The sequence below is a fragment of the Lissotriton vulgaris genome, chromosome 4_1, assembly GCF_964263255.1.
Source record: "Lissotriton vulgaris chromosome 4_1, aLisVul1.2, whole genome shotgun sequence".
In the NCBI taxonomy this organism is placed as follows: domain Eukaryota; kingdom Metazoa; phylum Chordata; class Amphibia; order Caudata; family Salamandridae; genus Lissotriton; species Lissotriton vulgaris.
Window position 1 is genome coordinate 504,053,167 of NC_141691.1, and position 13,911 is coordinate 504,067,077.

Consider the following 13,911-nt stretch of genomic DNA (forward strand, 5'->3'; position numbering starts at 1 on the left):
CCATTTCATATGTAGCCTCTGTGACTCAATATCTGACAGGTGTGTCTCCTGCCGTAGAGCTACTTAGGCTCCCTGGCGTCACAGATAAGTTTGCACTCTGTAGCGCTTTTTGAATGAGCTTAGACCTTGCACGTTCCATGTTATAAATTTAAAACTTACCATCTTTTTTCACCTGTCGTTTTCCCACTTCGGTTTTCTGTTTCCTTGCCACCATTGCCACTAGTGATACACACAAAATCAACATTTCAAGCACCCCACCCCCTGGATAAAAAACAGCAGAACCAATTTGTGCATCTCCATGTGTGTCCATCTCCCCCTACACCCTTCCCATCCACTTTTCCCCTTGCAAAAGCCTAAGAGGAGAACATTAATAGCATAAAAACAATGATCCATAACAGTGAATGGGTAGAAGTCACTCTAGTTATCATCCAATCATTCAGGGCTGGCGGTCCGTGGCTGCCATCCGAACTGCAGTCTCACTACACTCAATCACCTAAGATACACTTTGTGCCAGGTGGGGTGGCACATGGGCGGGACCCTTGTGTGCCTGCTAGTACACCCTCCCCAATCCCGGTCTTCACTCACGCTCAAGCTTACCTTCAGTCAACCTAGTCACTCATCCATCAGTCACGCAGAAAGCTGAAGAAGCAGAGAGAAGAGAAAGTGAAGAGGAATGAGCATGTGCCCACCTCCCTGCGATTGGTCCCCACCCAGTCTCCCCATTGCCCAGCCCATATCAGCAAGCATCTATTTCAGGCCACATATGCACTCGTCGAGCCCCCCGTTCAGTCTAGCATGTCTCCCATCTGGCAATGCACACTCATCTAACTCCACAACAACACACCACAGTCTTGACGTGGTTTTTCCCCTAAATTTCCCCCTTCAACTTTTATGATTAGCTTACTTTGTTTTTGTTGGCTTTAGGATTCTCTGCACTTTACCGCTTCTGACCTGTGCTAAAGTGTTTGTGGCCCCTCCTTAAAACATGGTAGAATTGGCTTAAACTCAATGGGCATATTTCATTGATTTGCAAGTCCCTAGTGAAGTGGCACTAGCTGTGCCCAGGGCCTGTAAATGAAATGCTACTGGTGGACCAGCAGCACTGTTTATGCCACCGACTTAAGTAGCACTTTAAACATGTCTCAGGCATGCCATTGCAGCCTATGTGTTAAGTTCTAAACTGCCATTTCGACCTGACAATATAAAAGTTTGAGTGCACTGAGAAAACTTTGTTTTATTAATATAAAAGTTTTGCCAGGCCCAATCCTTCCTTTTTAATGCCTATACGCCCCTCTAAGGTAGGCCTTGGACAATCCAGAGGGCAGGGTGTAATGTACTTAAAAAGTAGGACATGTGCTTTTAGGCTTCGTGTGTTCTGAAAATGACAAACTCCTAACTTTTTTTGAACTACTGCAATGCCTACCCACCCAAAGAATAACATTGAACTTACGGTAAACATTTAATAGGCTGTAATTTCCAAATGGGAACAAGTAATAACACATTCATGTTTGTTGTCTTTGGAATTGTAATGAAAAATCCTACCATATGGTAAAGTATTTTAAATTACAATTGTTAGAATTGGAGGTCTCTGGTTGGCACAGGTATGCACTTGTGACAAGCAGGGACCCTCTCCTCTAGACAGGGCAAAGGACTACTCCTCGAAATAATCCCTGCTCACCCTCTAGGTGGCGTGGCGAGCAGACAAGGCTAATCCCCAGAGTATGTATGGTTAAGCATTTGTAATAACACACACAATAACTTATCAACCCATCACACAGATACACAAGGCTGTTTTTATGTAAAAAATATATCCTTTATATTCAACTTTCAAGCAGGCTTAGATACAGACTTAAATGACTTCGTATGGTTCCAGTAACTCTTCAAATTATGCCACAGTTCTTAAATGCAATGTTCCGTTCTTTAGCAGTGCTTGTTGGCAAGGTTGTGTGAATTGTAGCGCTCCGGTGCGGCTCATTCGGCAAGAAAGAAGAGGCGTTGCAGAATCCCACGCGCCTCGGGGACCCTACGATCCAGGCGCGTTGCACAATGCGAGGCGTACCACCAGCCTCTGCCCAGTACGCAGCGTACCAGGAGCCGCTTCACAATGCGAGGCGTACAGTTTACAGTACCTTGGTTCTTGGAGGAAATCGAAGCGGACAATGCGGTGTCGATCCAGACGTCCCACGTCGCGGTGCTTTCTCTGGCGGTGCGAGCTACGGCTCGAGGCTCAATAGTCCCGCACGTGGATGGGGCGATGCGTTGTGTAGACAGGCTCTTCTGGGCAGCATACGCGTCGACCCTGGAGAAGAGAGGCGTTCAGGTGTGATGCAAGCAGCAGTACGATCCACAGGCATGAAACGTACCCAGATGCAGTACGCGCCGCAGCTGTTCACTTACAGCAGCGGTGCGCTCTCAAGGCAGGACGTGGTGTAGGGGAAAGCGAACTCCAGGCGATGTCCGTCTTTAGTGTGCGGCTACTACTCGGGGGCAGATAGCTGCGGTGCTTGGACTGGACGGGTCCCTCCTTACGTTGCGAGCTATGGATAGAGGTCACAACAGTCACGGTGCTCGGGCCAGCCGGGGCTTGGTCCTTACTTTGCGAGCTGCGGCTCGGCGGGCAGAAGTCGCGTTGTTCAGCGGGGTGAAGGTGCTTGGGCTCTCAAGAGTGCGTGATGAGTCTTCCCAGAGCACTCAGATTTCCTCTTGGTCAGTGCTGCGGGGGGAAAGGCAGTACACTCGGCAGCTTTCTCTTCAGGGGGGTTAGAGCCCAATGGTCCTGGGGCTCAGTTCAGGGGGCAGGCTCACACGCAAGCCCTTGGAGATCTTTGTCAGAGATTGCACAAGTTGAAATAAAAGTCTTTCTCAGTCTTTGCTTCTCTCCTTCTTGCAGCAAGGCACCCACCACAGGCCAGTCTCTCAGGCTAGAGACTGTAGTCCTCCATGCAGCTTTCCCAGGTCCTTCTCTTCGAGCAGTTTCTTCTTGGCGTAAACAGGATCTAATGTTTAGGAGCAGGGCTCCTACTTTTATACACAGTTTCTTTTGTCTTTGCAGGCCAGGGGGCCTGAGCCTAGTTCAGCCCAGTTTTGGAGCACTTTGTTCTGGTGACTCTGCTTCTTCTTTCAGGGTGCAGGGCAGAGACATCAGACGCTCCACAGGAGGTGGAGCCAGCATTGTGGTGGCAGAGCACAGCCCTATTCAGAGTCAAGGGGCACTCCTCCCACCTATCCTGGGTGTAATCCCTCTATTCACCACCTGGCAGCCCAGACTGTCCCCTGGAATCCCCCAGCCCTGTCACTCACAGAAACCAGACAGCAGATACACATCCTAGCAGAGGCGGGCTGAAATAGTCAGGCAAGCAAATGCTACCTTTCTAAAAGTAGCATTTGCAAACACAGGATATTAAAATAAACTTTACTAAAAAAAAGTATTTTATTATTCTGAGTTCAGGCATACTAAACTTGACTTTCTACCATGTTCCCTGAGCCTGCTGGGATTATAGAGTATAATAATTCCAGCAGCCCATTCTGGCCTATGAGAACAGGGAGCCTTACAATAGTAAACAAGCATTTACAATGCAATGGTTTTGCCTTTGTTAAAGTTAGAGCTATTTGCATTGCTCTTGACATTTTTATTTATGTTTTTTTTAACATAAATAAATGGCATTGTCATTTACAATGCCAATAGCTTAATCTCTCGCAAATGCCACACACAAACACCCACAGAGAGCCCCCCCACACACACAGAGCCCCCCCTACACACACAGCCACACAGAGCCCCCCACACACACAGCCACACAGAGACCCCCCCACACAGATTCTGCTGGCAGTCTGGGAAGAATGAAGGTTGCAACAGCCAGTTGGACACTGTACTATAGCCCAGCAGCGGCCTGCATGGGATAAAAAAGCTGAATTTGTGCCACGCACTGTGACTGCTTGTGACACCCCGGTGGGCGCTCCCACCGATATTGCTGCACAGTGCAGCTACCATAGGGCCTGTGCAGTGCGCATGCTGTGAGCAGGAATTCCAATTTCTGTGCTGTCGAATATGGGTGGTCTATGGGGATACCCACCCGCACGATTAGTTCACCCCACTAAAGTGTAACTGCGGCTCCCCTGACGAAACTTAGCTGTTCAAATGCCTGTTAACCTTGCCTGAACGGTTACGGGAATAGCTGACTCAACCCAGCGGACGAAGGAACAGTCTGAGACTTGGAACGGACACACGGGGGGGGGGGGAGCGGGGGCGGGAACGGACACACGGGTAGTGGGAGGGAGCCTCCCCTAGCCCCAGCAAACAAAGCACTCACCTGGACTTCGTTCCGGGGCCGAGGCGGGACCTGCTCTCCACTCCTCCTCCTCCCGATGACACGGCAGAGGCTCGGCCGGCTGGGCCAATCCCAGCGCAGCCGTGGCTGTAGACGGACGGCTGAGGGGCATTGTAGAGCTGGAACGGGGGCCGGAGACACGGGGGGCGGGAACGGGCATTGTAGAGCGGGAAAGGGGGCCCGGAGACACGGGGGGCGGGAACGGGCATTGTAGAGCGGGAAAGGGGACACGGAGAGCGGGAGGGGGGCGGGAACGGGCATTGTAGAGGAAAGCACGGTCACCAGCGGGAGGGGGGCGGGAACGGGGACGGGAGACGCTGCGAGCAGGAGAGGGGGTGGGAACAGCGGAAAATTAAAGGAAGCACTCACCTGGACTTCTTCCGGGTGCCTTCAATGCCGGACCTGATTCGGGGGCGTTCCCGGCGTCGCGTGACGTCGGCAAAAGCCAAAGAATCTCGGGAACGCCCCCGTGTCTGGTCAAACACATCATCCTCCAGTGACAGTAAAGCAGAAGCTTCAGTGTCACAGAAGTTGAATGACCTTCAACAGACCATGGCTCTGTATTTATGTGATTGAAGTTGGCGTTCTCCGCGCATGACAATGCAATCTGGGTTGCACAAAACAAAAAAACGGAGTGTCTGCCTTTCTTAAACGCAGCCCTTCAGATCACTTACTGGCTGTGCTCGGACTCTGGACCGACATACTCGGCAGCATGTCAACCACGTGCTTGACTTTAACCCAGTTCAGCTATTAACTTCTCTAGGGCGAGGGCCCTGTGTGTAAAATGTTACTCCACACCTCCTGGGTGTTGGCACCAGGAACTGGAACAGCAAGGGTTGCACACTCCCAGAAAAGGGGCTTTAGTTCAAGTCGAATAATGTTCTGGTTTCAGAGACATGGACACGTTTCTTGCCTCACAGGCGATAGATATCCTTACTCAGGGTCTGACATGAAGGCCTTTCCAACCAAACCTCTGCAGGAACTTGTGTTGGTCACCTAAGCTCCCTGTCAGTGACTATAAACACGTCGGCCTGCTAAACTTCAACTCACTGACAGGGATGACTGGAGCAGGTTTTAGGAAGCGGCCAACCAATTATGGTTTTATCAGAAAGGTTAGAGCTCGCATGAAAAAACACCTTACATTGCTGTCCCGGACAGTATTCCACGATGCACTGCTGCGCGTTGGCGGGCCCTCTTAAATCACCTCGCAGAGGGTGTGCAGGGAGGCCCTGCAGTGCACACTGGCTGTAGAGGGGGCAAGGGGGCGGTGCCTTTGTTTGTCACACCCTGTCACGGGTTGTTTGAAACAACACTGCGTGGAGGACCGGGAAGGCAGAAAGAGCACACACAGGGCAAGAGAAAATACAACAAAAACGTGATTAAGTTCGCATCCGGGGTCACAGGCTACGAACTCTATCTGTCATGATGAAAATACTGAGTCGCTTTTACATTCCCACACGCACGGCATGTCTGCCTTCACACACGGCACTGCCTCCCCTAGTTAAAGGCATGGGTAATTATGTGTAACGCGGCTCGGCTCGTTATTTAAAAAGGCGGCGAGGGCCCTTAAGCGTGCAGCATTCGTCCAGCAGCAGGCATAATTCTGCTGTGATCTCCGGCGACAGACCTGGCCGCCAGGACGTGTCTCTGGCAGAGGGAGACGTGAATCACCGGAAACCAGGGCTGCCTCGGGGGCGTGCGACACGAAGCAGCTCTGGGGGGCTCTTCCGCAGGGGGCACGGCAGGCTTTACAGGTACTGTGGCCCCCATCCCTTCACTCCGCGCGCATGTGCTTCCTGTCTCAGAGACACAGTGGAAACTCACTCAAAACAAGCAGGGCAGCCCCAGCTTTCTTGCTGCAAGGTGCAGATAGGACAGTGTGTGGTCTTAAAGTGTCACGTGCGGTGCTACCAGGGCGTGCAGCCTGGACTAACATGTTCATGTATGTGATCAGCACCTCTTCCAGCAGGTTTAGCTGCGGGGTTCACCGGAGCCTGAGAGGGAGCCCCGCAGCGCAGATCTCCGGTGGGGATCCCACGTGTGACTTGCCGCGGGCGCCCTGGGAGATCACACACCGGATGCTCGGGTCAGGTGAGCGGTGCCTCCACCCACGGATTGGGGGGGGGGGGGGGAGGGAGATAAACTCTTCTGCACGGCTCCCTCGCCCCCGCGGCAGCACACAACGTGAAGGATCCCGGCTGATCCTCCGAGGAGAGGGAGCACCGCGCCCGCAGAGGCAATCTACAGACCCACCTGCCTGGGCTCTGCGCGCGAGGAAGCTGCAGCACACCTGTGACTCCCTGCGCGTGACCTTCCGCAGACCAGCAGCCATCACGCCTGCACCCCTTGACTTGCAGCGGGGCTTCACGAGACGCACCTTGAGGGCGCACAGGAGGGGCCACAACTCATTTAAAACCACTTTCATACATTGAGCGGGGTAGAAAAACACAAAACACCCCCGGTACACAAACTAAAACCACAGGCTCTCCTTGATAATGCAGGGATATATAAGACTGGGTTGATTTGGGGGGCGCCAGCCTACTATCTGCTCTACTTACAGCCATAGCGGGGTCGGAGCAGGGAGGCGCGCAGCTCCTCATGCTGCATCCTGTGTCTGCACTGATGCTTCTGCCCAAACTTCAGCAGCTGCTCCCGCAACCAATGACCGAGCCGGGCTCTCCTCCCAGGTCCTCTCCGGGCCTCCGCCGAGCTCTGCCCCCGCCTGTTGCGCTCTGCGCCGCGCTGCTCCCGGAGCTCTGCTGAGCCTGCGGCGTGAGTGCGCGTGTGAGCCCGGCAGCACCCTCCTCCTACTCCGCTCAGCCGGCGGCACACGGGCACTTCCCACGGCGTCTCACTCACGGCCCCGTTATTCAGGTTAGCACAGCACAGTGACACCTGCTGGCAGCCGCGGGCACTGCAGCTCGATGGTGGACGGCCGCGCCTCCCGTGTATCTGCCCTTGGCTGCGGGACGGGCTATTTATTTTTTTAAAATTTATTTTATGCGTTTTTATATAGCGCGGACTTTACCCGAAGCTGCCAGAGCGCTTCACAATAGTAACAGAAATGATACATAAGAGAACATTACAAGTGAGCATGTTACAAAAGCAAACGTTACGTTACACGAGGCAATAGTAACAACGTGATGAGAGCATCCGTGGACCTCGGCTGCAAACCGGGGGAGGGGGGGTGATTTATTTATTTATTTAAATAAACGGTGGCAAAGGAAGGAGGGGGCTCCCACGCGCTTCTATTCCCCCCTCTCCCCCCCCAAATCGGAAAAGACGCTGTTGTGCTTTCCCACTAAGAGGGCACTTTTCTGGTTTAACCATTGCACAGGTATCCGTTCAAGATATATAAAACAAGTCAAATCCCGGGCCGGCAGCCAATCACAGCGCGGCCCGGGAATGACATCACGGGGGTGTCCCGGGCCGGCAGCCAATCGCAGCGCGGCCCGGGACAAAGGGGCGGGGCTTAAAAAAAGCACCAGAAACGCCCCCGAATCGCGTTTTCGAGAGAAAGCGCGATTGACAGCCTCTGTCTCCCAATGGCTAGCCTCCATTTATGGAGCTAGCCAATGAGAGGCAGAGGCGGGTCATCGATCATATATAGAACTCAATAGGTTTTTTAGCGAATGCTCACTACGTGAGCATTTGCAGGCAAAACCTAAAAACGAAAATGGCTGTAATTCACTATTAGGACATGCCACACACATCAGGGTTTGTCCTACCTCATGCTTGCAATGCACCCTGCCCTTGGCCTACCTTACAGGGGACTAATATGAAGTTAAGGGAAGGTTTAGGGACTGGCAAGTAGCTGCACTTGTACAGTCAGCATGACAGTACCCGACTGCATGCAGGTTCTGCAATGGCAGACCTTAGACACACTTTACTAGGCCGCTTCTGTGGGTGGCACAACCTGTGCTGCAAGCCCACCAGCAGCATTTGTATTTACAAGCCCTGGCACTCCTGGTGCACTTTACTGGGGACTGACAGTAAACCAAATAAGCCAATCGTGGACACCAATCAATGTATACACTTTTCATAGGGAGCACTTGCACTGTGGCACTGATTGGCAGCTGCACAGTGCCCTGAGCAGCTAACACCAGCAAAACGTATGAGGCACATCAGCAAAAAGTGGAAGGGAGACTCACACCAAGGTGCCAGGTCTAACAACAATTTTGAAAGTGACACCTTTAGAAAGTTGGCATTTTCCTGCTTCAGCCATATGGTGTCTGCAACCTGTCTCTGGGTTACATGACTGGGTGCAGTTGGCAGTTGGACTTTATCTATTCCTCCTAGACAGCTACACACAATAGGGAGCATAGGTGTACCTGGATGGGCTTTCACTGGCAGGATATGAGGGAGGAACTGGGCACAGCCACACTTACACTTGAATAGACTGTGTCCTGTCTCCAGTCAAAGGGTTGCATTCCACTTGCAGTTTTTCTGGAGCCAAGGCCAGGATGGTAGGGCTTCTGCGTTCTTCAAATTCATGCCTCCAGAAGCATCTCCTCACTTCAAAGGCAAACAGGGTATGAATAATGGACATCAGACACAAACTCTTCAATACACTTGTGTACAAGTGGATGCTGTTCCAGGAAGAAGGATTGCAGTGCTGTTGAAAGGACTGCCACTCTGCTGGACTGTTGACCTGAAGGGGCTGCTGCCCTGCTGTACTGACCTGCTGCCATCTTGCCTGGGTGAGAAGGACTGGAGCTGCATCTATTGAACCCAGAACTCCAGAATGACTCTAAGGGCTAGGTGGCTGGCCTCCTGGTCCGAAGCCTCAGGGACAAAAAAGGCTTCCAACAACCTTACACATGCACCTGGACTCTGCCTGTTAGTAATGAGATTTTTAGTTCGCTAGGGCAAGCGCCTAAGCCAGACAGAAACCACCACTCTAGTCAGGGCAAGAGAGTTACTCACTGAAGATAACCCCTGCTCACCCCATTGGTAGCTTGGCAGTACAGTCAGGCTTATCCCAGAGGCAATGTGTAAATGATTTGTGCAATACACACACACAGCAGCGACACACAAAAGAAACTCCACACAGGGATATATATAAAAATTACCTTTGTATTACTCATAAAATATATTAGAACCCAGTCACATATGTACACTGTGCCACCTGCCACTTAATATTGCTTTACAGCGATTATATACACTACAGGGCTGATCGGGCTACTGTCATAACCAACATATCTCAGTTAGTGAGAAAAAACAGTAACTACTGCCAATAGGGCCCTGTATGTAGAATAAATACTTTAAGCATACATCATGAGCTTGAACATCCTAATTACATCAGGCCCCTCGTAGGCATACTACTGGCACTAGGGCACTGTACGTAGCATAAACACATTCCGCATAAATCATGAGCATGATCATCATAATTACATCAGGCCCCTCTTCAGAATACCCAACATAATGGTGCTTAGTAGAGCACCTTACTCACAGCCATCATCAGTAGTGCACTTTATGATGCATGGGGGTTAACCTTATCCCACTGTAACTGGCTTTCCTTGCGTAGGCTCCAGTGCTACCTGCCCGCATACTGCAGGAAATGCACAGCACTGATAATGAGGGGCCTCCGTTGAGGTCTCACCCCGAGCTGCCTAAAACAACATTGTCCCCAAACAATAGACAGAAGTGCAGCGACCAAGGCAAGATGGCTGCCGACAGTCCGTAGGGGGTAGCTGCACCCGGCCACTCTCCTGCAACCACGGTTTCTTTGCATCCAAACCTGTGCTGGTATGGCTCAGTTTTGATCAAAAATCCTAAGCAATTGATCTTAAAGGCTGGAGAACTCCCTGGGTGGCCTGTGCATCCTGGAATATATATATGGAATATAGACCGACTTGGCTGACTGTGGCAGAGGAGGCAGAGACACTCACATGGTATGGCTGGAAGTTGGAGTGGAGTTTTCTAAGCACAATAAGTACATCAAGTGCACCAAGAGGAATTTGGCGGGCCACGCTGTCTGAGGCACTGTCTAATGCATTCTTAGACGTCAAGGAGAGGTTAATATTGTGTCAAGCGATTTGGAGGGCTTGCAAACGTGTCATGGCCCCTAAGGTGTTGAAGGCTACTAAGAATACCCAGAAGCAGGAAGAGTTGGAGACTCTCAGTGACCCTGACACACCGACATCGAAGTTGAAAACAAAGGCACAGCAAAGGGCACAGACTCGAAGGGAAGCAGCTAAAAAACGTGAAGAGGAGCGCCTTTTGGCTAGTCAGAAGAGGAGATAGGAGCAACGCAAAGATTTACCCGTACCTGTATTGGATCTTGCCACGGAAGCAATTCTGCGTCAGCCCCTGATCTTCGAGTCATTCCAGGCAAGGGGGTCGTCACCCTCTACATTATCGTCAACGGCGAGAGTTCTGCGGGGCGCTGAAATGGAGTCAGCTGTATTAAGCGGCGAGATGAGAGCAGAAGCGGATCCAGCGCAGAGAGGGCGAGGATGCAGCTCTGCTATAGCTGATGGCGTAGGGGCCGACCCACCGTCCCAGCAACTGCTAGAAATCGGAGCTGCAGTCGGAGAAACAGCGGTGCTCCCAGAGTTCACAAGTCATGCAAGTCATGCAGCTGCGGTAGATCGGGAAGTGGAGCCTGAGTCTGCAAAGCGCATACCGAGCGAGGAGAAGGGATTAACTGGGGCCCCTGGAGCTGCGGTCACAGAGGTAGAGGTTATCCCTGAGCAACCGGCTCTGATGGAGGTTACAGAGCGTCTGCTTCAAGAGGCTCTAGTAGGCGGAGAGCCTGCTAGGGGCGGAGAGTCTGGTGGGGGCGGAGCTAAAAACATGGAGGCAAAGAATGTGGATTCGGATGCGGACGCGAGCCCTCGCGAGGAAGGAGGAGTTGGAGACACAGGCACAGCAAGTAGTACTACGTCAGGTACTGGGGGTCAAGGGCACCCACGGGTAGACAGCGCAGATTGTGCCAACAACGGAATGGAACTAAAAGGGGGCAATGTTGATAATTCTTTATTGGAAGACAGTGGCAATAAGAGAAATGGAGAAATATCTGTGCAAATAGGAGCTCTGACTGATGATGTAAGAAAAAATGTAAATGAATTTATAGGGTTATTCAAACCTGTAAAAGGCGGAGACACAGGTGCAAATACATGTGCTGTTGCTGAGACTACTATTAGCATTGAAGCAGGATCGAATAGTGTCAATATAGGTAACTCACAAGGGGCAATAGTAGTTGCAGAGTTTGGAGCTAAGAAAGCACCATTACCTAATCAAGGAGCAATTCCTAAGAATAAGGATAAGGACAAGGACAGAAGCAAGAGTGAAATAAAAACTGTAACTATGCCTAAAAACCCACTGTACAGCGAGGATAGTGACTATAGTGAGTTATTGGAGGAGGAGGAGGATGAGGATGAGGATGAGGATGAGGAGGGAGAGAGGTCGGAATCGTCACCCACTTCTTCTGCAGAGCTGGAGGAATCTTTAATGAGTGATGCCCAAGAGTCTGAGGCTGACTCTTTACGCCCAAAAAAAACGAAAGAGAAAAGTAACTTGAAATCAAAAATCAAGGGTAAAACTCATAAGGTTAGGGCTAAATCTCGAAGAAGATCTCGAGCAAGCAATAATAAGAGTAATAGCAAGAGTAGGAGCAAGAAGGGAACAATCGCGCAAAAAGAAATATCTAACATACCGGAGGGGGCCGAAGCTGACCCGCATAAGGATAAATTCGACCTTTTACTTGATACAATGAAACAAATACAAGGTGAAGCACGGTTGGAGAGCCAAAGAGCCAAGCGGGCTAATAAAAAAATACAAAAATCTCTCCATAATTTACAGGACATGTACTCTGAAGTAACAGGCAGACTGTCAGAGGTAGAACAGAGAACTGGCAAAATGGAGGATGAGTTGGCAGAGTTTCAGGAATTTAGGCAGACCCAGGGTAAAACTGAATCTGATATCTTATGGAAGCTGGAAGATTTCGAAAATCGTCAGAGGAGAAATAACATAAGACTGCTAGGAGTGGAAGAAGGCAAAGAAGGGGGAGATACAAGAGCCTTTGTCGTAGAACTGTTAAGAGGTGCGTTCCCAGAGATGGGTGCATGGGATTGGGACAAGGAAGTCCAACGAGCACACCGTTTTCCCCTTGTACAGAAAAAAGGTAATGCGGGCGCAAGATCAAGGGCAATTCTTGTTTACGTAGGAAATTATCTGCTAAGGGAGGAAGTGATAATGAAAGCTAAACCTACGAAGAAACGCACATATAAAGACATCACTTTTTTTGCCCGTCCAGACTTTTGTCATACAACAGTCGAGAGAAGATGGCGGATGCGGCAACTTATAGTACCATTCCAGAATTTAGGCTGCAAAGTCTACTTGCTGTTTCCTTCCCGCCTCAAAGTGGGCTTCAATGGGCAGTTTAGAATCTTCTTTTCTGAAATCGTTGCACAAGAATACCTGACTTATCTCCAAGAAGAGAGAAGACATAGGGATCGAAATGGACAATTGGATCGCACAGAGAGTATAAAACAAGTAGCTTCTATCACAAAGAGATAACTGAGCCTTTCTTGTTAGTAAACGGGATGATATTCTCAAAGTGTTCTAGCAGGGGGAGTGGCTGGGGGGAAACTCCCCTGGGAGGGCGCGGCTGTCACATATAGGTCAGGATTGACCTATTTGCCAGTAAGGGAAAGGGGGGGGAGGGAGGGGAAAGAGAAGGGGGTGTGGGGTGGGATGTACAGGGGGAACAGGGCACAGCACGACAAATAATAGAGAGAGAGAGTTTAAAAAAGACATCTTCTAGTCAAAGAGAACAGGCGGGGTGTAGAAAAAGTAAAGGACGCAATGCAAGAAATAACGTCAATCTAGCGATAATGAAATTCTTGATTACTAAATGGTCAATTGACAGAAGAGAGCGTAGGAGGGAAAGGAGATCTGAGAATAATGGTGATGGGGGTTAGAGCAGTAACTTGGAATGTTTGTGGGCTAAATGATCCCCAAAAGAGAGCAAAAATAGCATTAATGCTGAAACAAATGAATCTGGACTTTGCATACATACAGGAAACTCACATTATGATATCACAAGCTTACGTTCTGTCGCAGTTAGGATTTAAGGTGTTAGTTCACTCAAGCCAAGGAGTTAAAAAAAGAGGGGTGGCTATTTTTGCTAGGAATAATAATATCCTAACCAGAAAGAAAGCACAAGACAAATGGGGTAGATGGGCTATGATTGAGTGTTTTATCGATGGAGAGTGGATATCTTTGGTAAATGTATACGGCTCAACAGAGGACGACCCTGATATCTTTCAATTTTTAGACGTTGAGATAGCAACATGGGCACCTAAAATTATACTGGGAGGTGATTTCAATATTAATGGAGCAGACGGATTAGGACTGGGTTCTTTTGGAAAGTATAACGGCAGGGAAAAAAAAGTATTTCAGGCTCTACATAGTCTGGTGTTAAACAATGCCCTCTCAGATGTATGGGGGAAAAAGAGAATGGACAATAAAGGTTTCACATACTATTCTGCTCCGCATCAAACATGCGCAAGATTAGATTATTTTTTTATTTCAAGCACTAATATCTCTAGCTCAAAGATCGAAAGGCTGCCACGGATCC